We start from the raw sequence: 26,929 nt of genomic DNA on the forward strand, positions 1-26,929 counted from the left end.
AATTCAATTTTTGTATAGTATAACCATAAATATTTTTTCTCTAGTGAAAACATCTTGCATAAAGTACAAGTATATTGTGTCAATAATTCATGATTTAAAATAATTTCATGTAAAATAAATGCATGGAAATGTTTGTGTGTATCCTTGAATAGAAATGCCTGTAAAAACAGAAGGATTTTATGAACTGACCTGATTTGGGAGGAGGTTATCATATTTTATAAGGCATACTTTTTTCTATACATCTAAATAAGAATTTCATTTAAAAAAAAGCCCTCTTATTCTACAGATTCTCCTTGTATAAAGAATTATTGTTGCTTTTATTTACTGTTGATGCTTAAAGATTATGCAGTTGAAAATAAATATTAATGTGCAGTATTTTCAACATATATTTGATTTTATGAAATGTCATGGGATAGTTGTGAATGAAAGATATTTGCTTATATCTTAAACATAAAAATAAGCAGCAGTTTATGTTGTGCTGCCCAGCTACGGTACAATAAGCTGCCATGATGCAAATGAACTGTTCAAACCACAGTTTTTCCAGGAGGGAACTTGAAATGCTATAAAGTTTTTTTTTGTCAAAAAATGTTTAGCTGATCTACATGATGGGTCTTCCCAGGGGGTGCAGTTGGTAAAGAACACGCCTGCCGATCCAGGAGACCCAAGAGATGTGGGTTCAATCCCTGGGTTGGGAAGATCCCCTGGAATAAGAGTTGACAACCCACTCCAGTATCTTGCTTGGAAAAGTCCATGGACAGTGGAGCCTGGTGGGCTACAGTCTATGGACTTTCAAAGGGCCAGACAGGACTGAGCGCTCATGCACGCAATATCCTGTATGTTACTTAGCTATGTTCCTACAAGACAAAAAATTTGTAACCACACAGTGTTTTTTTGAAGAGGTTTTGGTTTTACTATTCCGTTTTTCTTATGTTGCCTCTGATAAAAGGTCTATTAAGAATTTTAAGACAGTATTCAGACACAAGAAAGATTAACTCCTATCTGTGACCAAGGACATGCACATCAATATGCGTGATTTAATTTTGGCCTGAAATCCTGTAGCAGTGTGATGCACAGAAGATAAGGAAAAATTCAATCATAATCATTTTCTCAGAGGAAAGACAATCTGTTTTAAGCCTACTTTCCCCTTTCTTGGTCTTTAATATTTCCCTATGCTGCATTAGTTTATCTATAGTGGTGACAGGGTTTTTTTTCTTTCTTCCTTTTTTCAGTTTAGCTAAAAGAAAATTAGTCAGAATTGATTGTTGGAAGGCTCACTGATTGAGTAATTAATTAATTAAAAATTATTCATTCATAAACCTCTGGAGAGGTGGAATGGGAAGGTTAAGAGGTTTAGAGAGGCTTTAGTCGTCAGCTCCTTTTTGCTTATTATTTACAGGTAGTCCATTAAAATTCATCTAAGATATTCTAGGTTGTACACCTTTCAGAATATAGAGACTGGCAGATGGACAGACACAAGCAGTAACTGTCCATTGCTAATGCAATCATGTAAGTCATGGAAACGTTCTATGGTTAGTAGGTTTTAAAAAACTAGATTCAGTGTTTTAATACAAATAGGGTCCTCCTGAAGTTTGAGGGGGAGGGCTTCTCAGGTGACTCAGTGGTAAAGAATCTGCCAGTACTGCAGGAGACATGGGTTCAATCCCTAGGTTGGGAAGATCTCCTGGAGGAGGGTTTGGCAACCCAACCTTGTATTCTCGCCTGGAGAATCCCATGGACAGAGGAGCCTGGCAGGCTACAGTCCATAGGGTCGCAGAGAGTCAACCATGAATGAGCAACTGAGCACCCATGCATGTTTTTGGACCACTGAGTGGGAGCACAGTCCGGAGCAGTATAGGTGACAAATTAAAGAGAAGCTGCCCTACTGAAGTGACAGTTCAGTGTTCCTCCTCCCTTTTCTCCACCCAGAATTTCCCAGGGCCTGGCCTCTTCTCATGGTTCTTATCTTTGTTCCATCACTGATTAATCCCCACCCCATTTCCCCAGTTCCAAGGTCCTTTTGAAGAGACATTTAAAATTTCAATCATTTTTTAATCAAAGCTATTTAGGCACGTTCTATCCAAATGCTGTGTGTTTACTTGAGACAGTTCGATGCAGGAACTTGTTTTTCATTAACAAAATGGCTCATTTGTTATGAAATGAAGCTGTTCATTTTCAAACAAAACAACAAATGAAGCTGTTCACTTTCAAACAAAAGCTATTCCCTTCTTTATCCTCTGCTCTATTGGTGCAGCCAGGTAAAATCACAGCCAACTTTTAATATATGTTCTCTCTACTCCAAATTCACTGCTTATAAATTTTGGTTAAAAGCATTGGCTGCCAGTATATCAAATCACCACCATACACACTTTAAATGTCTTACAATTTTGTCAGTTATTCCTTAATAGAGTGGAAAAAGTTGTGTTGCCATTTCTCTGAATTACAATAAATCTTTAAGGGCACGTGCATGGTGTTGTGAGTGTTAGAAATACAAATGGTTAAGGGGGTCCTGAATAAATCTGCCTAGAAGGTGCCAGTCTCAGAGACCCTTACTTCAAATTCTTTTCAAGATGCATTAGTGGGGTAACCTACATCGTGTTACCATATTTAGTCATCTTGGGAGCTCAACAAAGCAAAGTTTATTTTATACTAAGGCAAAAATGTATTTCTCTGTAAGTCTGAGTGACACTTTGGAACAGCTATCTTCCTGTGGCTGGGGGAGAGAGAGGAGAAAACCGGGCAGAGGCGTTTTATTGGCTCAGCCTGAAAGTCTCTGTGTCAATTCCCACTCCCAAAATATATAGAATCACTAGCCTGAGGTCCCACCTAAATCCATGGGCTTATTACAGAACTCTGGTTCAGCTGTTTGACACTCAAAAGCTAATAATTCAAGAGGCAAATGTCAGGGAAAAGGAAAGTTGCTTTAATCGGAAAAGCAGCAACCTGGGGACAAGGTAGACTCATCTAGAGACCAGTTCTGAAGATTCTGCTCAGCCATGATGGTTTTTAAAAGGAAAAAGGGGGGAAGAATCTCAGGGAATCACTGAGACAGGAGGTTGCGTTCTGCGTCCTTCTCCATGGCATGCAAACTGGCTGATTCTCTCTCCAGATGTTACCTTGCCTGTGTGGTCTTTCTGCAGAATTACTAAGGGGGTTATTGGAGGTAGAGAGCTAGCCATTTTCCAACCATTTCATTCTTCATTCTTCTTTTTATCTAGGAAAAAAAATCAACAGGTTAGGCAAGGCATGCTGTGCATTCAGGAGAACATAATTCAGGAGTTAGGTTAAATTGCCTAGTGATCTCATTCCTATAATTAGGTTGTTTTAAGGTTAGAGGGGAACAGAAATGGGGAAACAGGAAAGGGGCAAAAGAGCTGCTTTCAGGCAGGGGCCCCAGGAAACAAGAACTGATGCTGGAGCATCCTAGATGAATATCTAGAAAAGGGGAGGAGATTGAATAAGGAAGTGGAGAAACCCTAAGCCACAGAAAGGCATTTCTTTATTCTCATATGTTATCACTGGACATTTTACTGTGATCTGCTTCTGTAGGATGAAGACTGTAAAAAGATAAAAAGAGCTTCTTGAGAAATGGAAAGTGACCAGTGCTTCTTCAGTGCTCCATAGCTTGGAGAGGACTAGGAAGAGGGATGCAGTAGTGGTTTGAAGGATACCAAAACTTCATGCTTGGAAGTTAAAAAAAAAAAAAAAAACTACCAAATAACATTTGTTGTTGTTGTTTAGTTGCTAAGTTGTGGTTGTGTCCGATTCTTTGTGACTCCATGGACGGCAGCTTATCAGGTACAAGAATACTGGAGTGGGTTGCCATTTCCTTCTCCAAGGGATCTCCTTGACCCAGGAATTAAACCCACATCTCCTGCATTGACAGGCAGGTTCTTTACTGCTGAACCACCAGGGAAGCCCACCAAATAACCCTGGTGCCTACCAAATAAAACACAGTGAGAAGAGTAACATCACTATTCATTCAGTTAGTGTGGATTGATGGCTACTATCATGTCTCCTGAGCAGAAGGATTTACTAAAATAACCTCTTAGTTTCATTTTGTGCTAACAACTCTACCAACTACCCTAATTAATTGCCCAAAAACTGTTAATAACCATGTCATCATAGACCATCATGTAAATGAGCTTTAAAAAGTAAAATCTGAAGAGCAATCTTGCCATTCATTTATCTGAACTAATTATAATGTAGGAATAATTCTCACAGCAGGTGAAAACCAAGAAAAAGCATGCTTTTGCAGGAAAGCAAAACATTTTAGATCTGACATCAAAATTTTGTAAGAAACAAAGAGCTTCCTCTTTTGTAAGGCAGTGTTTTAAGTTGTTATTTTGGCTCCAATCACATTTTTAATGAAATAATTTGTAAAATCTCAAAAAGTTATGGAAGATTGAGCTACTAAGCTTTTAAAAAATGGTGATGAAGTCTATCTTTTTCTTATTTTTGTGAAGAAATTATTTCCATAATCAATAAGGCAAAGAAAGTGCTACACTCAAAAATCAATGGATATTAATAAATTGATTGGTTGCTTTGTTTTGAGTGAAAGTGTTGGTCTCCCAGTCGTATCTGACTGTTCCCCACCCCAGGGACTATAGCCTGCCAGGCTCCTCTGTCTATAGAATTCTCCAGGCAAGAATATGATTGTGAATAGCCACTCCCTTCTCCAGGGGATCTTCCTGACCCAGGGATTGAACCCACATCTCCTACATTGCAAGCAGATTCTTTACCATTTGAGCCACCAGGGAAACCCATTCATAAATTGCTTGTTTTGTTTTAGTGCCACTATAACCCATAGTTATAAAAGGTAAAATATATCATTTGTTAGGAAGGCAGCCTGGTGTAGACAAAGGCAATCCACAGAGGTTCCCACCCTGATGTATACTTTTTAGCTGTATGAGTTTGGGTTTGCTACTTTTTCCACTATGGAGCCATAGGATGAATAATTCACATGAAGGCAAATTATTATGGTATGGAATGGACCACTCTTAATTCTTGACATATGTTAAGTATTTAGTTCAGCTATTACTTTCTGTTTTCTATGGAATATTTTCTCTTATATTTCACCTTTGTATCTTCTGTTATTCATATTTCTTTAGTTTTATTACTTTATTTTTGAGAGAGAGTCTTGTGTTTATAAACTGCCATATTATTTTAAAATGTGTTTAAAATGATTTCAAAGGAGAAAATATTTGGAAACTTTTAAGAATAGTCTGAGTAAGAAAAAAATCCCTAAAACTCTTTCTGTAGGCTAGTGGTAGTTTTATGGTAGTGGTAGTCTATGTCTCATGAAATCAATTCTTTAAAATAAAAATTAACTTGCAACATGTGAGAATAGTTGCAGTCAGTTGGATTGAAGAAAAATGCTATACTTTGATAATTTAGTTATCCATGGGAATATATCAAAAAGAAAGTTATTAAAGTTAGATAGAAAAGGAAGACTCTCATGAACTTCGTGTGTACTGCCTAAATTGACCAAGGGTAGATACAGAAATATGAAAGCTTAAGGAATCCTAAGCCACAGAAAGATTTTTCTTTATTTTTAATACATTATCAATGGATATTTTACTGATATGGTTCTATAGGATTTTGTCTTCATTTTGATACAAGCAAATGAAAATTGGGAAGTTGGCATAGGCTTCTTAGTAATCTCATCCATACCAATCTCATATTCTATAAACTGTTAATATCTTGTGTTAAGACTTATCCAAAATGCATAAAATAAAGCAGAAGATAACTGAATGACCTTGTATTATTAAACAGTTTGCCATTGTTTAACAGACTCACCCCAAAACTATTTGATTTTATTGGAGAATGCATCTGTATTGACTTAACTATTTGCTACCCAGAGATCTTTCACTCTTTTCCATTTACATGTTGACATGTATATTTCTGGATGGGAGAAAAGATGATGCCAAGCATTTTATTTTACTTCTCTGTAGGACATTACACAGTTTTGTATCTATTAGCCAATCCATTTCAGCATTTTATTAGCTGACTGATTAATGTTAAAAAATTATTCTGACAAAGAATTGTAAGGAAGATTTTACCTGCAAAACCTGCTGCAATGAGGTTTTACAATAAATGAGAGAGCCATTGGGCTCAATTCTGAATACAAGGGAAAGTGGGAATTTATAGTCAAGGAGAGTCGGGGAGTTGGTGAACAGAAAATCACTATAAAGAGATCCCCAGGTTAGGGAAGATTCTTGTTAAACTCATGTAGCAGGGTTCTTGCCAAAGGCAGGCCAGAGTGATCAGATATTACAAGGTGGAGTGGGGGGTTATATTCGAGGAATTTGCTCAAATATTGAGGATGATCAGATACTGAGGGTGGCAGTTCCTTCTAAATAGACAGTAAAATTCTTACTACAACTAGGTGATGCAGGCCTAACAAAGACAGAAACTAAAGCCCAAGGTCAAGGCCTAGAGGTCTTAGAGTAGACTGACTATAATTAAATCAAAAAGGAAATCTTTTTCTTATATAAATCTCTGTTTCTCAAGATCTCCTTTGAGCTAGTCTTTCCATCTTACTGGTGCCTTTATTAATGAATTAATAAAATCTCTGATACATGTTTATTTTATAGTTACATGAGTCATGTTTTGAATATTTTGAAAATTACACTTTAACCCCAGTCAAGAGCTCATTCTTATGTGAAGGTTTTTGAAACATACCTTTCAAAGTTGGGGAGGAGAAAATGCCCTTTCACAGCAGTCTGATCCAACTTTATGCTACTAACCAGTTTTTTAACTGATTATGTTCCCAGTGAATTTGAGGTTCTTGAAGTCTCATCTCAGAAATAACCAATTGAGAGACAAAGTGATAGGTAAGAAGTAGATTTATTTAGAGAGAAACACACTCTGCAGACAGAGTGTGGACTATCTCAGAAGGTGAGAGAGAGTGAGCAAGCCTAGAAATATGGCATGGTTAGCTTTTATGCGATGGGTAATTTCATAGGCTAATGTGTGGTTGTGTTAGTCACTCAGCAGTGTCTGACTTTTGGCGACCATGGACTATAGCTCAGCAGGCTCCTCTGTCTATGAGATTTCCTAAGCAAATATACTAGAGTGGGTAGCCATTTCCTTCTCCAGGGCATCTTCCCGATCCAGGGATCAAACCTGGATCTCCCACATTGCAGGCAAATTCTTCACCAGGGAAGCCCAATGAGTGGGAAGATTATTCCAATTATTTTGGGGAAAGGGCAGGGATTTCCAGGAATTGGGCCACTGCCCACTTTTTTACCTTTAATGGCTGGCCTCAGTACTGTCATGGTGCTGATGAGTATGTCATTTAGATGCTAATGTATTACAATGAGCATATAACAAGGCTCAAGATCTACTGGAATCCAACTCATCCACCATCTTGGACCTAGTGGTTTAACCAGTTTTTGTCTTGTCTCTGGCCTTATCATCCTTTTAAAGATTGTGTCCCACCCCTTTCCTCCTGTTTTAATTAGAGCTTTATTGCACACATTTAGTAATATTGTCAGCATCTTCATAAGAATATTTTCAATTAGACAGTAACATATCAAGAGTTTTTCTTAAAAGTATTTCCACATGTCAATATTTTAGTAGATAAGAATTGTCACAAATCAACTAAAGTAAAACCATTTTACTTTTATGTGCTCTGCAAATGTAAGCCATGGCATGATACATATGTGATCATATATTTCTTAAGTGGTATTTTTTTTAAAACATTTTAATAAGGAGAACAGCATAGTGTACAGATAATAAAGTTTTTATTCTTTGAGTTTGCATTGCCAGGAAACAAGCTTTTGGAGAATAAGATAGAGATGAAATAGTGAGAAGCAAGCCAAATATTACTTTATTTTTCCAGCTTTTTATATTCTACTTCTCCTTTCTTCCTTTTATGTATTCTTCTGAGTTCAAACAAGAAAGAAAATGAGTAGCTAGAGGAGAATTAGTTAGAAAGAAACTGCTTATAAAGGTATGAGCCCTGGTGGCTTAGATGGTAAAGAATTTGCCTGCAATGCAGGATCCCCAGTTTCAATCCCTGGGTAGGGAAGACCCCCTGGAGAAGGGAATGACTACCCACTCCAGTATTCATGTCTGGAGAATTCCACAGATGGAGGAGCCTGGCAGGCTATAGTCCATGGGGTTGCAAAGAGTCAGACATGACTGAGTGACAAACAGATACACACGTGAAGTGAAGAAAGCCCAAGTTTTGGTGTAGCCTGTGACAGTGGGGGTCTGTTACTCACGAGAGGGCACCTGATTGATAGATGCTGGGACCTTCGGGTGAGAGAGTTCATTGATCCTGTAGGGAAGGAACGGTGGGAATGAATAGCTTGACTTTGCTGTCCTCCTATCTCCATCTCCTGTGGGTGCTCCAAATTGGTTAAACCCAACCAGAAACCAGAAGATAAAGTTGCACATTGATGTAACCCATATTTGTCAACCTACTGGGGCACAGAGTAGGGCAAAAATTGGTAAAAAAAAAAAAAAAAAAAAAGGACATATAAGATAACACATAGGGATTTTCTGCACATCTGGTAAATATTCAATAGGGAAGCTGGCTGCTAGAATATAGGATCTGAGAGGTCAAGCCCAGAAGTCTTCTCTGACTGATGTCAGAGGTTTGTGTAATCCATGATTCAGGCCAAGAGGACATTTAGTATTGAGTGAGAGCGCTTCCTGTCCAGATATGAAATAAGAGAATAAGGTGGCAATCAGTCAAGTCAGGGAGTACAAGTAGGTTCTGTGAACACAGGTGGTTGAGCTGAATTAACATCCTAGAAACAAATAACTAGGGCGCAGTGGGACATTCCTTTTAACATGTCTAGTTTCACATTTCTTCACATGTAAAATTAAACAGTTGTAACAGAATGACTGTTTTATCTTCATATAATTTTCAATGGGAAAATAAAAACAGGAACAAACTTTTTCATCAGTTTTCATATGGTCTTACTTCAAAGCATTGTTTTTCAGAAGAGCAGCTAAAACAGCATCTTTTGTGTCCTTATGTTATTATTTATCAACGAATTCTCCCTGAAGGAGGCAATCAACACCAAATTGTTAGGGTCACTTTAATCAGAGCGGTAATGGTTTACTTTGTTCTATGAAGTTGATATTTACTCTTTATATAATGAGGAGGCAAGAAGTGATAAAAATGGTCAGCTGCAAGAATGAAGCACATATCCAAATGGAGGGGGACTTTTTATTTTAATTAGATATTCCTCTCAAGTAAAGGAAAAGGTAAGTTAGTGTCTCCATTAAAAAGAAGCAACTCAGTTTAAATGATTTGAATGTGCACTAGTTGACCCAAAGAAAGAATGAGGGGATTGGTATTTAACCTTAGATTCTGTGCATTTCTTGCCTTGGGGCTGGAAGGCACTGTCTGAATTTCACCACAGAGATTAGTGTGTACAGCTTGATTGTCACTGTCAAGTATGTGCTAGGCTTGCTCTCCAGCTTGCTTGCCTCTGCTGATTACTGGCAGCTTGAAATTGTCCTGAAAGAGAATGAGGGCTTTTGATTAATCCCTGTGCACAGCATCAACATATTATTGATTCATTATCAGCATATTCTGTTTCATTTCCAGGAAACAGGGATGAGGTGAAGGCAAATGTGACCTCCAAACAGACACAACCCAATGAACCTCCAAGGTGGGTAACTAAGTTCTTTTTCTATTAAAGTCCTTCCACTACATAAGACACAGAAAATATTTCTTTTCTCTGGGGAAGAACTATAGAGTTGAACAGCTCCAGTTTAACAACAATAAAGTAATCTAGCTTATGTTATTATTTATGTTTTTAGTTCTAAAAGCAATAAATAAACAAGCCCTCCAGAGTGGAGTATATTAGATATTAAAAACTTTACTATACAGGTCTTATTTATATCATTGTTAAATACATAGTTTTAAAGAGATAAATAAACATTGATTTATTCATTAATCATACACTTATTTATTTAACAATCCATCTAAGGAGACTTCCTATATGCTAAATTGGGCACTAGGAATACAAAGTTGAATAAGTCTTGGTTAGATTCAGAGTACACAAAGAGAAGAAGAGGTACATATGTAAAAATATATGTCTAGTAATAGGAATACATATAAAGTAATGAAGGGGTATTTGGCTTTTATGGTGGGATTCCAGAGAAATCTGTGACTGTGCAAGAGTTTGGGAAATGAATATGGGTTTTGCAGAAAGAATAGGATAAGAAGAAAATTTGGGCCAGAGTAAATAGTTTGTGAAAGTGAATTACAAGTGTCCATTAGGGCATTGTAAGCAGTTGAGTGTTCCTGAAGTGAACATTTCAAAAGGGAAGTGATGAACGAGTGAGCTACAAAAGTGGATGAGAGGCAGATTTTTCATAGTCTATCATATATACTCCAAGGTCAATATTGCCTGTTACTCCAGGTGTTTCTTGACTTCCTACTTTTGCATTCCAGTCCCCTATAATGAAAAGGACATCTTTTTTGGGTGTTAGTTCTAGAAGGTCTTGTAGGTCTTCATAGAACTGTTCAACTTCAGCTTCTTCAGCATTACTGGTCAGGGCATAGACTTGGATTACTGTGATATTGAATGGTTTGCCTTGGAAATGAACAGAAATCATTTTGTTGTTTTTGAGATTGCATCCAAGTACTACATTTTGGACTCCTCTGTTGACTATGATGGCTACTCCATTTCTTCCAAGGGATTTTTGCACACAGTAGCAGATATAATGATCATCTGAGTTAAATTCACCCATTCCAGTCCATTTTAGTTCACTGATTCCTAAAATGTCGATGTTCACTCTTGCCATCTCCTGTTTGACCACTTCCAATTTGCCTTGATTCATTGACCTAACATTCCAGGTTCCTATGCAATATTGTTCTTTACAGCATCAGACTTTAATCCATCCCCAGTCACATCCACAACTGGGTGCTGTTGTTGCTTTGACTCCATCTCTTCATTCTTTCTGGAGTTATTTCTCCACTGATCTCCAGTAGTGTACTGGGCACCTACTCACCTGGGAACTTACCTTTCAGTGTCCTATCTTTTTGCATTTTCATACTGTTCATGGGGTTCTCAAGGTAAGAATACTGAAGTAGTTTACCATCTCCTTCTCCAGTGGACCACGTTTTGTCAGAAATCTCCACTATGACTCATCTGTCTTAGGTGGCCCTACACGACATGGCTCATAGTTTCATTGAGTCAGCAAAAGACAAAACCAGGAGCTGAATGTGGCTCAGATCATGAACTCCTTATTGCCAAATTCAGACTTAAATTGAAGAAAGTAGGGAAAACCACTAGACCGTTTAGGTATGACCTAAATCAAATCCCTTACGACTATAGAGTAGAAGTGTCAAATAGATTCAAGGGATTAGAGCTGATAGACAGAGTGCCTTAAGAATTATGGATGGAGGTTCATGGCATTGTACAGGAGGCAGTGATCAAGACCATCCCCAAGAAAAAGAAATGCAAAAAAGGCAAAATGGTTGTCTGAGGAGGCCTTACAAATAGCTGTGAAAAGAAGAGAAGCAAAAGGCAAAGGAGAAAAGGAAAGATATACCCATCTGAATGCAGAGTTCCAAAGAATAGCAAGGAGAGAAAAGAAAGCCTTCCTCAGTAATCAACGCAAAGAAATAGAGGAAAATAATCGAATGGGAAAGACTAGAGATATTTTCAAGAAAATTAGAGATACCAAGGGAAAACTTCATGCAAAGATGGGCACAATAAAGGATAGAAATGGTATGGACCTAACAGAAGCAGAAGATATTAAGAAGAGGTGGCAAGAATACACAGAAGAACTATACAAAAAGAGCTTTCATGACCAAGATAATCACGATGGTGTGATCACTCACCTAGACCCAGACATTCTGGGATGCAAAGTCAAGTGGGACTTAAGAAGCATCATTACAAGCAGAGCTAGTGGAAGTGATGGAGTTCTAGTTGAGCTATTTCAAATCCTAAAAGATGATGCTATGAAAATGCTCCACTCAATATGCCAGCAAATTTGAAAAAAATCAGCAGTGGCCACAGGACTGGAAAAGGTCAGTTTCATTCCAATCCCAAAGAAAGGCAACGCCAAAGAATGCTCAAACTATTGCACAATGGCACTAATCTCACACACTAGCAAAGTAATGTTCAAAATTCTCCATGCCAGGCTTCAACAGTACGTGAAGCAAGAACTCCAGATGTTCAAGCTGGTTTTAGAAAAGGCAGAGGAACCAGAGATCAAATTGTCAACATCCGCTGGATCATCAAAAAAGGAAGAGAGTTCCAGGAAAACATCTACTTCTGTTTTATTGACTATGCCAAAGTCTTTGACTGTGTGGATCACAACAAACTGTGGAAAAATCTGAAAGAGATGAGAATACCAGACCACTTCACCTGCCTCTTGAGAAATCTGTATGCAGGAAGCAATAGTTAGAACTGGACATGAAACACAGACTGGTTCCAAATAGAGAAAAGAAGTATGTCAAGGCTGCATATTGTCACCCTGCTTATTTAACTTATATGCAGTGTACGTAATGAGAAATGCTGGACTGGATGAAGCACAAGCTGGAATCAAGATTGCCAGGAGACATATCAACAACCTCAGATATGCATATGACACCACTCTTATGGCAGAAAGTGAAGAAGATCTAATGGTGAAAGTGAAAGAGGAGAGTGAAAAAGTTGGCTTAAAACTCAACATTCAGAAAAATAAGATCATGGCATCTGGTCCCACCACTTCACGGCAAATAGATGGGGAAACAGTGGAAACAGTGGAAACAGTGACAGGCTATTCTTGAGGGCTCTGAAATCACTGCAGATGGTGACTGCAGCCACGAAATTAAAAGATGTTTGCTCCTTAGAAGAAAAGTTTTAACCAACCTAGACAGCATATTAAAAAGCAGAGACATTACTTTGTCAACAAAGGTCAGTCTAGTCAAAGCTATGGTTTTTCCAGTAGTCATGTATGGATGTGAGAGTTGGACTATAAAGAAAACTGAGCACTGAAAAATTGATGCTTTTGAACTGTGGTGTTAGAAAAGACTCTTGAGAGTCCCTTGAACAACAAGCAGATCCAACCAGTCCATCCTAAAGGAAATCAGTCCTTAATGTTCATTAGAAGGACAGATGCTGAAGGTGAAACTCCAATACTTTGGTCACCTGATGTGAAGAACTGACTCATTTTTAAAGACCATTATGCTGGGAAAGATTGAAGACCAGATAAGGGGATGGTAGAGGATGAGATGGTTGGATGGCATCACCAGCTCTGTAGACATGAGTTTGAATAAACTCAGCTCCCATCCAGGAGCTGGTGATGGACAGGGAAGCCTGGTGTGTTGCAGTCCATGGGGTCTCAAAGAGTGTGACATGACTGAGTGACTGAACTGAATTGATCCTATATACAGGGTCTTCCCAGGTGGCTCAGAAGTAAAGAATTTGCCTGCCAATGCAGGAGACATGAGTTCAATCTCTGGGTCAGAAAGATTCCCTGGAGAAGGAAATGGCAACCCACTCCAGCATTCTTACCTGGGAAATCCTATGCACACAGTTGCCTGGTGGGCTACAGTCCATGGAGTTGCAAAAGAGTCAAACATGACTTAGCAACTAAACAACAAAACAAATCTTATATACAAGGCTGGCTAAATTTGCTCCTACAAGGAGCAAGACTGTATGGTCCTTGGCCCCTCATCATGTCCTCTGTCTGCCTTTCATCTGTGGAAAACTTTAGTCAAAGAATAAGTTTAATCAGAGAAGTGACAAATACTGAAACAAAGGAAAACAAGCAAAGGAGAATAAACAATAATAATGTAGTCATTAAGTATAGTCAAGGACCTTTAGTTCTTTTTCAAGGGCTATAGATAGTATTCTGAGCCATATACTGTGAGCTGTCTTATAATATGAAGAAAAAATTAACTACATGATGACTGAACTGTACCCAGGACATGAGCTGCCATAATTCCAAGAATAAACCACAAAGAACAAGTGCACCCCATAACTAAAGATTAACTGTACCTAAAGCAACCATGATGATGTTCGTCAGACCACTGATGATCAATTTGAAGATGACGGTTAGAGATGACTGTGCTGTTTCTGCATGTTCCCCCCGCCCTGACTCTGACTACAAATGCTCTCACCCTCTGCTTGTCGGGGTGGAGGGGGTCAGCCTTTGGACAGATGTCCACCGCCCTCCTCCCTCCCCAGTTTCTGGCATCTGAAATAAAGCACTTTCCTTCCCACCAACCTGGCCTGCTTATTGGTTTTTGAGCGGTGAGCAGCTGGACCCCCCACCCTTACCTTTCAGTAATGATAGGGTTCTAAAAAGTGGAATCAGATCTGCATGATCTAAGATCACTGTGATACACTTCTATATTATATAATTATCCAGTCTATTAAAACAGGACAGTTGAGGAAATGCCTTGGCAGTAGCAATAGGAGTGAAAAGGGAGAATTCAGCAAGTATCTAAGAGATCCAGTCAGAGAGACTTGGCTTAAATTAGATGTTACAAATAAAAGAGTTGTTGAGGATGACTCACAGGATTTTGTCTTATGTCTGTACCTTACCACCAACTGGGGTAGGAAAAAGCATTAAAAAAAAAATACAGACGTGGTTGTGGGAAGCAGGGGCAAGAGATGGTATGGAGATGGATAGTAACTGGGGAAGTTTTCACCTGGTTGACTATAAGGGTATTTAGTAGATCACTAATGGCAACCCACTCCAGTGTTCTTGCCTGGAGAATCCCAGGGGCAGGAGAGCCTGGTGGGCTGATGTCTATGGGGTCACACACAGTCGGACACGACTGAAGTGACTTAGCAGCAGCAGTAGATCACTGGATCTTTTAAGTCTGACACTCAGGCAGTGGAATTCAGCTAGGTAATGGAAAAGTTCAAACCACAGGCAGAAATGCTAATTGCACATCTTACTAAGATACGGTAGTACAGGCTCTGTCTCAAAGACCAAATCAAAATATAGCAAAGATAACACACTGCAATTCCCCAGGTTAACTATGTCCTCAGCAGTCCTTTCTTTTTATTACGTTGTATTGATCATACCTTCATTTAAACAATAAGACAAAAATAATTTTTAAATAAATAAAAAGTAAGACACAAATATCTGATTACTGAAAAGGAGGATCATGTTAATATACTTACTATTTCCTACTTTCTAAGAAACTTTCTTTTCTGAAATATTTTAGTCTTTCATGCATATGTGCATGCTATGTTGCTTCAGTTGTGTCCAACTCTTTGTGACCCTATGGACTGTAGCTGACCAGGCTCCTCTGCCCATGGGATTCTCCAGGCAAGGATACTGGAGTGGGTTGCCATGCCCTCCCCCAGCAGATCTTTCCAAACCAGGGATAGAATTTGCATCACTTAAATCTCCTGCATTGGCAGGCAAGTTGTTTACCACCTGGGAAGTCCTAGACTTTCACAGACATGCAAAAATATTAGAGAGGATTTTTGTCTATCTTTCATCCAGCTATGCCAGTGATATTATCTGAGATAATACTAGAATTGTTAAAATAAGGAACTTGATATTACTAAAATACAATTAACTAAACTGCAAAACTTATTCAAGTTTCATCAATTTTCACCTGTTCCTTGGTTTGTTACTATTGTTGCTTTGGTGTATCAGTTCAGTTCAGTTCAGTTCAGTTGCTCAGTCCTGTCCGACTCTTTGCGACCCCATGAATCGCAGCACGCCAGGCCTCCCTGTCCATCACCAACTCCCAGAGTTCACTGAGACTCACATCCATCGAGTCAGTGAGGCCATCCAGCCATCTCATCCTCTGTCGTCCCCTTCTCCTCCTGTCCCCAATCCCTCCCAGCATCAGAGTCTTTTCCAATGAGTCAACTCTTCACATGAGGTGGCCAAAATACTGGAGTTTCAGCTTCAGCATCATTCCCTCCAAAGAAATCCCAGGGCTGATCTCCTTCAGAATGGACTGGTTGGATCTCCGTGCAGTCCAAGGGACTCTCAAGAGTCTTCTCCAACACCACAGTTCAAAAGCATCAATTCTTCGGCGCTCAGCTTTCTTCACAGTCCAACTCTCACATCCATATATGCCTACTGGAAAAACCATAGCCTTGACTAGACGGACCTTTGTTGGCAAAGTAATATCTCTGTTTTTTAATATGCTATCTAGGTTGGACATAACTTTCCTTCCAAGGAGTAAGCGTCTTTTAATTTCATGGCTGCAGTCACCATCTGCAGTGATTTTCGAGCCCCAGAAAATAAAGTCTGACACTGTTTCTACTGTTTCCCCATCTATTTCCCATGAAGTGATGGGACCGGTTGCCATGTTCTTCGTTTTCTGAATGTTGAGCTTTAAGCCAACTTTTTCACTCTCCACTTTCACTTTAATCAAGAGGCTTTTTAGTTCCTCTTCACTTTCTGCCATAAGGGTGGTGTCACCTGCATATCTGAGGTTATTGATTTTCTCCTGGCAATCTTGATTCCAGCTTGTGTTTCTTCCAGTCCAGCATTTCTCATGATGTACTCTTCATATAAGTTAAATAAGCAGGGTGATAATATACAGACTTGACGTACTTCTTTTTCTATTTGGAACCAGTCTGTTGTTCCATGTCCAGTTCTAACTATTGCTGCCTGACCTGCATACAGATTTCTCAAGATGCAGGTCAGGTGGTCTGGTATTCTCATCTCTTTCAGAATTTTCCACAGTTTATTGTGATCCACACAGTCAAAGGCTTTGACATAGTCAATAAAGCAGAAATAGATGTTCTTCTGGAACTCTCTTGCTTTTTCCATGATCCAGTGGATGCTGGCAGTTTGATCTCTGGTTCCTCTGCCTTTCTAAAACCAGCTTTAACATCAGGAAGTTCACGGTTCACATATTGCTGAAGCCTGGCTTAGAGAATTTTGAGCATTACTTTACTAGCATGTGAGATGAGTGCAATTGTGTGGTAGTTTGAGCATTCTTTGTCATTGCCTTTCTTTGGGATTGGAATGAAAACTGACCTTTTCCAGTCCTGTGGCCACTGCTGAGTTTTCCAAATGTGCTGGCATATTGAGTGCAGCACTTTCACAGCATCATCTTTCAGGATTTGAAATAGCTCGACTGGAATTCCATCACCTCCACTAGCTTTGTTCGTAGTGATGCTTTCTAAGGCTCACTTGACTTCGCATTCCAGGATGTCTGGCTCTAGATGAGTGATCACACCATCGTGATTATCTGGGTTGTGAAGATCTTTTTTGTACAGTTCTTCTGTGTATTCTTGCCATCTCTTCTTAATATCTTCTGCTTCTATTAGATCCATAGCATTCTGTCCTTTATCGAGCCCATCTTTGCATGAAATGTTCCTTTGGTATCTCTAATTTTCTTGAAGAGAATGTTGTTTTTCCCATTCTGTTGTTTTCCTCTATTTCTTTGCATTGATAGCTGAGGAAGGCTTTCTTATCTCTCCTTGCTATTCTTTGGAACTCTGCATTCAGATGCTTATATTTTTCCTTTTCTCCTTTGCCTTTTGCTTCTCTTCTTTTCACAGCTATTTGTAAGGCCTCCCCAGACAGCCATTTTGCTTTTTTGCATTTCTTTTCCATGGGGATGGTCTTGATCCCTGTCTCCTGTACAATGTCACGAACCTCATTCCATAGTTCATCAGGCACTCTATCTATCAGATCTAGGCCCTTAAATCTATTTCTTACTTCCACTGTATAATTATAAGGGATTTGATTTAGGTCATACCTGAATGGTCTAGTGGTTCTCCCTACTTTCTTCAATTTAAGTCTGGATTTGGCAATAAGGAGTTCATGATTTAAGCCACAGTCAGCTCCTGGTCTTGTTTTTGTTGACTGCAGAGAGCTCCTCCATCTTTGGCTGCAAAGAATGTAATCAATCTGATTTCAATGTACAGTCCTTTGAAATTTTAACGTATGTATGCTGCTGCTGCTTCTAAGTCGCTTCAGTCGTATCTGACTCTGTGTGACACCATAGACGGTAGCCCACCAGGCTCCCCCGTCCCTGGGATTCTCCAGGCAAGAACACTGGAGTGGGTTGCCATTTCCTTCTCCAATGCATGAAAGTGAGAAGTGAAAGTGAAGTCACTCAGTCGTGTCCGACTCTTAGGGACCCCATGGACTGCAGCCCACTAGGCTCCTCCATCCATGAGATTTTCCAGGCAAGAGTACTGGAGTGGGGTGCCATTGTGTGTAGGTCTCCGCAAATACTGGAGAAGGCAATGGCAACCCACTACAGTACTCTTGCCTGGAAAATCCCATGTGCGGAGGAGCCTGGTATGCTCTAGTCCATGTGGTCGAAAAGAGTTGGACACGACTGAGTGACTTCACTTTCACTTTTCACATTCATGCATTGGAGAAGGAAATGGCAACCCACTCCAGTGTTCTTGTCTGGAGAATCTCAGGGATGGGGGAGCCTTGTGGGCTGCCATCTATGGGGTCTTACAGAGTTGGACAGGACTGAAGTGACTTAGCAGCAGCAGCAGGAGCTGCAAATACTACCACGTTAAGGATGTAGAATAGTTCCATCACTCGCCAGACTCTCTCCTATCAATTTAGAGTCATCTTTTTCCCCATTCCATCTTCTAAGAAATGGAATTCTAACTTTTTGAGAATGACATCTTTCACTCGGTTTAATGCCTCTGAGATTCATCCAAGTTGTAATGAGAATCAGGAGCCAACTCTTTTCAATTAAAAAGTTAACCAACCCCCCACTTGCAAAGTCTGTCTCTGTCCTACAGTTACTTTGAAGTTTTGCACATTCTAACCAGTCATGATTCATAAATAGCAATGCTTCACTTTTCATACTCTTCATGGGGTTCTCAAGGCAAGGATACTAAAGTGGACCACTGGAGAAGGGAATGGCAAACCACTTCAGTATCTTTGCTTTGATAACCCCATGGACATATTAAAAAGCAGAGAAGTCACTTTGCCAACAAAGGCCTGTATAGTCAAAGCCATGGTTTTTCCCGTAGTCATGTATGGACGTGAGAGCTGGACCATAAAGAAGGCTGAGCACTGAAGAATTGATGCTTTCAAATTGTGGTGCTGGAGGAGACTCTTGAGAGTTCCCTGGACAGCAAACAGATCAAACCAGTCAATCCTAAAGGAAATTAGCCCTGAATATTAATTGGAAGGACTGGTGCTGGAGCTGAAGCTCCAATACTTTGGCCACTTGATTCAAAGAACCGACTCATCGGAAAAGACTCTGATTCTGGGAAATACTGAGGACAGGAGGAGAAGGGGGCAGCAGAGGATGAGATGGCATTACTGACTCAGTGGACATGAGTTTGAGCAAACTGTGGGAAATAGTGAAGGACAGGGCAGCCTGGCTGCTTCAGTCCTGGGATCGCAGAGAGTTAGGCACGAGTTAGTGACTGAACAACAGTGCTTCACTTCTCTCCCTGAGATTGAAATTTGAGCATATCCACATGCAAAGAGCCATGAGGGTCACTCCATGGAAGCAGCCTTAGTGGTACTAGTGGGATGCCTCACCTGGAATTACACAGAAGCCACAGTAGGAAATGGGTGGAGCGAATTCTCAGAGAATGTAGATAGTGACACATAAGGACACAAATTTCCCATGACTTCATGAACTGAGGGGAGCTTCCTGGCTAGAGCCCAGCCAAATGATAAGAACTGAGTCACAGAGCCTGGCAAGAAAGTATATATATGTCACAGGGCTTCTAGCCATGTGGACTGAGATTGGAGCATCTCTGATATCCCCTAGTCCTGGTCTTCCTTGAGAAATTGGCAAGTGCCTATGAACAGTATCTATACCTGGTCCACAGCAGACAATTTCCTTTGCAAGCTGGGAATAAAGACTTGATCCTGCAACAGTGCAACAAATGCTTTTGCAACTGCTGGAAGAGCTTAGCAAGGTTTCTGGCTTCTGAACATGTGGCTCTCAGATTAAGTGCAAGGGAACAGACTCCTATATAGACAGAGGCCCTATGTTCCATTTCAAGTTGAATGGCAGGCTGTCTGTACTTCTGTATTTACTTTCTTTTAAACGTCTTAAATCCAGGCCTTGAAAGCTTCTGCTTTGGATTAGTCCTCCTAAACATGGTATTGATCCACAGAAAGATCAAAAGCATGGTGAAAGCAGCTTACAAAGCATGCAAACTATCAGTGACGAACATTAAATGGGTCGCTTCTGAAATAAACAAGTGCAGGTAAAGCTGTCCAGGAACTGTGATTATCTCATTTTCTCATTTTTGATCCTAAGCGTTGAGCTTTGCAAGTGAAGGCTGACATTAAGACTAGTGAATTGCCTGATGAGGGGATGCCAAACATCTACAGCTTTGTAAGATGAGGATGGATGTGGACATGGAGAGGAGGTACGTAGGATAAAACACGTCTTTACACATCAACAGCCTCAGGAGATGAAAAATCTACTCCAGAATTTGCATTATTTGTTAGCTGTTCACTGGGAGTTACAAAGTAATTATTATTACCTATCATCATTTTATACCTTCTGTCAGCAAAGTGCCAAGTCTACAGTAGAAGTTTAATAAATATGTGCTGAATAGAATGAAGGCTTTTTGACTTTCTAAGACAGGGTCATGTGGCCCTGGAGGCTTGAGTTTCAGCTACAGAGCAGTGACTAAATTCCATTCTGTTGGCCTCTTTACTTGTATATGTCACCAGCCTACTTTAGGATGGCAATTTGAAGGCAAGTGCTGTGTCATGTCCACTGATAGATTTCTCCAAGTCAGTCACAGTGCCTGGTATGTGATGGGGTCCATAAATATTTGTTGAATTGATTGAAGCATGGATAGAAAGCACATGCTACATGCACTGAGTCACTGTCTTCAGACCATCTCATGCATGTGACACTCCATAAAATGAAAAATAACTCAGGTAATACGTTTGTTAATGTAAACTTATTTTTATTCCCCCAGTTCTACTATTTATAATCTTTATAATCATTTCAAGTGATGAATACCTCCTAGCCTCATTTTGATGGGGCTAACAATCCTTGTTCTGCTACGTTTTGGGAGAGAACAAATGAGCTATTAAAATTTTAAAATAGGTGGGAGAGACTTGAAGTCACATATGAGGCTTTTTAAAAGTATCTATTTATTTTCTTATTTAGGCTGCACTTGGTCTTTGTTTCTGTGCCCATATTTTCTCTCGTTACAGCAAACATGGGTTACTCTCTAGTTGCGGTGCACAGGCTTCTCATCAAAGTGGCTTCTCTTGTTGCAGAGCTTGGGCTGTAGATTGTGAAGGCTCAGTGGTTGTGGTGTATGGGCTTAGTTTCCCTGTGGTATGTGGGCTTTTAGTTCCTGGACCAGGGAATTGGTGACACCTGCATTAGTAGGTGGATTCTTAACCACTGGACCATCAGGGAAGTCCCTTGAGGCCTTTATTTACATTTCAAGTCATTCATTTGTACCTATTTTCTTGCTATTGATGAGGTTAATGGTTGGTTAGGATGAAAAATCTTACTTTTTAATCATTTTTCCTACAGCCCAAAACAATAATCTATCTCTCATTTCTAATTATATTATACTATAACTCATAAATGGAGGATATACATAAATTAGTCTTTAAAGATATTGAAATTCTCACAGTAATTCAGAGTTCTTGGCTTCATGGGATATATCAAGTCCTGAACTCTAAGAATAGGTAAAATTTTTAAGGTAGGAGGCAGGTGGTGTTTTTACCAGAGAATCTGTCTGCATGCTTGCAAGAGATGACCTGAGAGGAGCAGATTTGTATTCCCCCAACAAATTTGACATAAATAAAAATTTGAAGCAATTGGCATCCACTGAATACAACCAGGTTGTTAATGGCATGAGCTTCCCTGGTGGCTCAGATGGTAAAGAATCTGCCTGCAATGCAGGAGACCCAGCTTCAATCCCCAGGTCTGGAAAATCTCCTGGAGAAGGGAATGGCAACCCATTCCAGTACTCTTGCCTGGAAAATCCCATGGACAGAGGAGCCTGGTAGGCTGCAGTCCATGGATTGTAAAGAGTCAGACACGACTGAGCAACTTCACTTTCACTTTTCACTTTTATGCACTGGAGAAGGAAATGGCAAACCACTCCAGTTTTCTTGCCTGGAGAATCCCAGGGGCGGAGGAGCCTGGTGGGCTGCCATCTATGGGTCACACAGAGTCGGACATGACCTGATGTGACAGCAGCAGCAGCAGCAGGATACAACTAGGTTGTAAATGAATGGCATGGGCTTCCCTGGTGGCTCAGATGGTAAAGAATCTGCCTGCAATGCAGAAGACCCAGGTTCAATCCCCAGGTCAGGAAGATCCCCTGGAGAAGGGAATGGCAACCCACTCTAGTATTTTTGCCTGGAAGATCCCCTGGAGAAGGGAATGGCAACCCACTCTAGTATTTTTGCCTGGAAAATCCCATGCACAGAGGATCCTGGTGGGCTGCAGTCCATGGGGTCTCATAGAGTTGGACGTGACTGAGCAACTGATAAACACAAATACAACTACGTTGTAAATGAATGACATGGGCAGTTGGATAAAGACAGGAGCATTTGACCTACAGCTTTTACTATGAACTTTTGACATGTATAGGGGCTGAAATAGACCAAAAGACAAAAACGTACATATCCAGAGCACTTAAACATCAGTTTAAGGCCATTCATGTCGCTTCAGAGAAGTGAGATATTAATTCTACAGGAATTCCTGAGAAAAATTTATCGTTCAGAATTTCTCAAACATTGTCATAGACTTTGACAATGAAGGAAATTAGTTAAAGGGACAAAATAATAGAAGCATTTGGGGATCAGCTTGACTGTGAGCGGAGTCTGAACCCCATTCCACATGCAGTGTGGTGTCACTGAAGATGTTGGTCTGTGGCGGGATTGTGATGAAAACCATATTTTAGTGAATCAATTGTCCTCAGCTAACATGAACTGCAGCCAGCTGATCTGTCACCAGTGATCCATCTGTGCCACTGGTCTAATACCAAGATAAGATCTTGATCTAGATTAAGAACAACCAAAAGCAGACATGAATACCAGCTTGTAAGGAAGCATCTGTTGCTGGTTCTGAGAGAGCCATGGAATGCTTTGAACTTATGAAAAAGTGGGTTATGTGCTTTCCTATTTATGACATGTCATGGTGTTCAAAGCTATTTTTAAAATATGTATGTATATATTTTTCTACCAATAATAAATTTTAAGTTGTTATTTCTGTTCTCATAGATTCTTCAAGTCCTTATATGAGTCCTTAAGTCTCAAGTCAGATGGTGGCGTCATCTGACACTCTCTGAGGCTGTGTGGGTGCGCCTGTAAATGGATCAGGTTCACCTTTCAGGCTCAGATGCTGACTTGTGCCTCCACCTAGCCTGCTATAGTCATTGAACATGTCAGTTATTCAATCCAATTACCCATTTCGAAGTGAACCATACAGTCAGTTGTAATGCCACAATTTAACACAAAGGTAGAAAAATCTTATTGGTAGAATAAGATCAGACTTTTGAAGAATCTCACTTTTGTACAACTACACTTTTACAGATCTCACTTTTGCAGAAACTTTTTATTTTACTACACCTCATAATAAAGAAAAAGTCAATAGATAGTGACAGAAATGAGAGTATTGTTTTTGTTGGTGATGTTGTAACAAATTCAAACATATATTATGATCTGTCTTAATTGAGATTCTTATTCCTAATAAAGTGAATGGCTTACCAGATGGCACAGTGGTAAAAATCTGCCTGTAAAGCAGGAGACACAGCAAATGTGGTGTGGATCTCTGGGTCAGGAAGATCCCCTGTAGGAGGGAATGGTAATCTACTCTAGTACTCTTGCCTGGAAAATTCCATGGACAGAGGAGCCTGGTGGGCTACAGTCCACAGGGTCACAAAGAGTTGGACATGACTGAGTGACTGAGTCCGTACACATGCATTCCTAATAAAGTAAGTACAATCCAGTTATCAATAGTATAATATCTGCACTGCCAGTGAGCATGGACATGTCTGTTTTTGAAGGTAATAGCTCTTTGTAATGAACTGCCATGGCAAGGACATATCTTTCTTGCCCTTGGTTGTCCAAACTGTTACTGCATTTAAAACAATACGGGCATTCAGGCTTACAAAAGAATTATTCTTTTTGGTGATTAACATATAAAAAAAGTCAAAGGTTATTTTGAAACTTGGGGCATGGATATTGAATTAGTTCTAATGGAATCAATAGACTGAAACAGATTAATGATGCTGTGAAGAAATGTATGGGTATGAGAGTAGATATCAGTAAAGGTACAAGACATTTTTGTTAAAAGCAAACTATTGTAAGCAGAGATTCTGAAGTATGAGAAACTATAAGACAATGAAAACTCACTTTGCATTTTTATAATCCTAGATTACACAGGCTCATTTGTAGATTACAATACCTAGAGCAACCAGCATATGCCAGCTTGCCTGAGACTTTCCTTGATGCAACACTGAAGGCTCTATATCCTGGGAAAACCCTTATTTACCTGAAATCTTAGTATATGTTCTTTTTTTTTTTTTCTTTTATCTATGCTGGTTTTTTGTTGGTCATCTGAAATTTTAGTATATGTTCCTTTTTGGTCTCCTGAAATTTTAGTATAAGTTCTTTTTTTTCTTTTTAAAAATGTATCTATTTTTAATTGAAGGATAATTGCTTTACAATATTGTGTTGGTTTCTGCCATACATCAACATGCATCAGCCATGGGTATACGTATGTCCACTTCCTTTTTTTTTTCTTTTTTGTTCGGTTGTGCTGGGTCTTTGCTGCAGCACATGGACTTCTCTAGTTGCAGCATGCCAGTTTAGTTGACCCCAGACATGTGGGATCTTAGTTCCCTGACCAGGGATCCAACTTGCATCCTCTGCATTGCAAGGCAGATTCTTAACCACTGAACCACAACGGAAGTCATTCTTAGCATGTTTTTAAATGACACAAACATGGGTCTGTTTCCTCCTTCACTTCACCTTCCTCCATTTTCTTTGCCTGGTGGAATTCAATGGCACATCAGAACCACCATAATAGTTATTGATACTTCTGATTGGAAATGGCTGTTGATGGTTGAAAGCCTCCCTTCTGTAATGCCCAGTAACAGAAACAAGAGGGAATTTTTGCACATAGACTTTCATATATACAGCACTTCCCAAGCTTCATGGGGCTCACATTGATATAAACATTCCTTAACATTTCTCTAAACCTTTAAACTGAAAATTGCATCTAGTTGTGTTTAATTTGATATTAAACAGCTAATTGGATTTGTAGCCTTGAGAGGTGAGGCAGGGAGGGAAAGTTTATTTGCCTAAAATTTAATAATAGCAACTTATAAAATTTCATATTTTAAAATCTGAATTGCTAGAGACAGCTTCAGATGTGCTGAAAGTACTAAAATAGATGCAATCTGGTAGTCTGTCAGGAAAGCAAGCAAACAAACAAAAAACCGCTGGGTCAGGCGCACAGCTGTTTGTGGAGGGCATTAAATTTTTTTACAGTCCTTCCCATAGGCCAATATGCTCTTATGCATTGATTTATATATTAATAATGACAGATTCCACTGGCACGAGCATTTCAGCTCCTCAGAAATTAGATAAAATCATAATTTAGACCCAGGATAAAAGGTGGAGAGAATTAGCATTTTGCAGCATTAATTAGCTTATTTGCCCTCGCTTTTTTTCTGATCAAATACATGGAGGATGCTTAGTTCAGCCACAAACAGGGCTAGGAGTATCCTTCAATTGTACGCTATGACATTGATGTTTCTAATGCATGTATATTCAATAGCTTTGCCTTGATTTTAAAAGTATGGTTTTAAAAACAGTGGTTCGTTTTATACCACTAGGGTAAGCAATGAACAAAGGAAGCTATCGGATGTAAAACAGAACATTGAAAGGACTCCTGCTGAAAAAATGCCCAAGCTTTGAAAACACTCTTAGAGAATGTACAATTATGCGAGCTTTCTCCCTGTTTGGTACTCTAATTTCTTCCCTAGCATTTCACTGTCGCTCATCTGCATTATGATTTAAGGTTGCCAGAAGAAACTGGTAACTTTAGCAAGCAGGCATTTCATTTTTAAATAATTGTTTGTATTGTTTTCCAAAGCACACAACCTCAGTCTTATGCACCCAGCTCCTCCCTGGCTCCATGCCTACCCTTGTGGTGACTGCTGTGTTCGGCTCAACCTGTGTGTTTTCTCCACTGTCTCCCAGCTATACGGTTCTCACTTTCCACATGGCTGCTTGGTTTGCAGAAGATGCTTTCTTACAGATGTGTTCCCTCCCCTGACAAACAATTACTCCTGTTGCCCCCAGCGGGAGGCCATTAGGACATCATGACGGGTTCTGCTAAGTCATCTCACAATCACAGTTTTGTGCAGTCATCTCTCATCTGAGACTCTCTAGGCATATGCCATGCAGGGAAACTAGCAGTCACAAACAGCAGCACCTCCAGGCATATTATTTGTTATTTTGGCCCAGTAGAGTAACAGATAATGCTAATACACTAATGTCTGAGGGTCTCACTGGATGCTCTTACTGGCATCATTTACAGCGAACTTGCAAAAGACTGAATGGGTTGTCGTGTGCTAGTGGAGAGGAGGGAAAAAAAAAAGCAGGGGGTATTTTTACATTTCCATAGCAATTACACACAATGGTTCTGAAGAGACATGATAACAATAGTGATTTTACAAAGTTATTCTAGTTGTGCAGACTTGCAGCGTTCTGAGCTTTGAAAGAGGAAATTACCAGATATTAGTTATTTTCCTGGAAAATGGTTAACCACTTACATATTTATTTGTATTTTAATCTTATGGACTCAGCTGATATGAAGACATATAGCAAAGACCTATCTAAAATGTGTTCTTTTAAATAAATACACAGGCAACTGAACACTCAAGATACTTTTTCTTGAGGTTTCTCTGACAGCTCTACCTATTAAATCTTCTTAGTGGGTACTATATCACTGGGATTTTGATAAGCCTAAACTCAAAATTTAATATAATATGAAATAAATGGATTTTGGCACAATGCCACGTTAACACTTGGATTG

The 26,929-nt window shown here is 39.6% G+C and overlaps 1 long non-coding RNA gene across 1 annotated transcript in view; it reads left to right on the plus strand.

The window, feature by feature from the left end:
• LOC138991006 (uncharacterized) overlaps positions 1 to 26,929 on the plus strand; it is a 108,506-nt gene that overhangs the window by 58,161 nt on the left and 23,416 nt on the right. The window contains exon 2 of the long non-coding RNA XR_011467046.1: positions 9,569 to 9,632. This is a non-coding gene — a long non-coding RNA (uncharacterized lncRNA). The remainder of the gene's footprint in view (positions 1 to 9,568; positions 9,633 to 26,929) is intronic.

This window comes from Bos mutus, chromosome 1, assembly GCF_027580195.1.
Source record: "Bos mutus isolate GX-2022 chromosome 1, NWIPB_WYAK_1.1, whole genome shotgun sequence".
Classification (NCBI taxonomy): Eukaryota; Metazoa; Chordata; class Mammalia; order Artiodactyla; family Bovidae; genus Bos; species Bos mutus.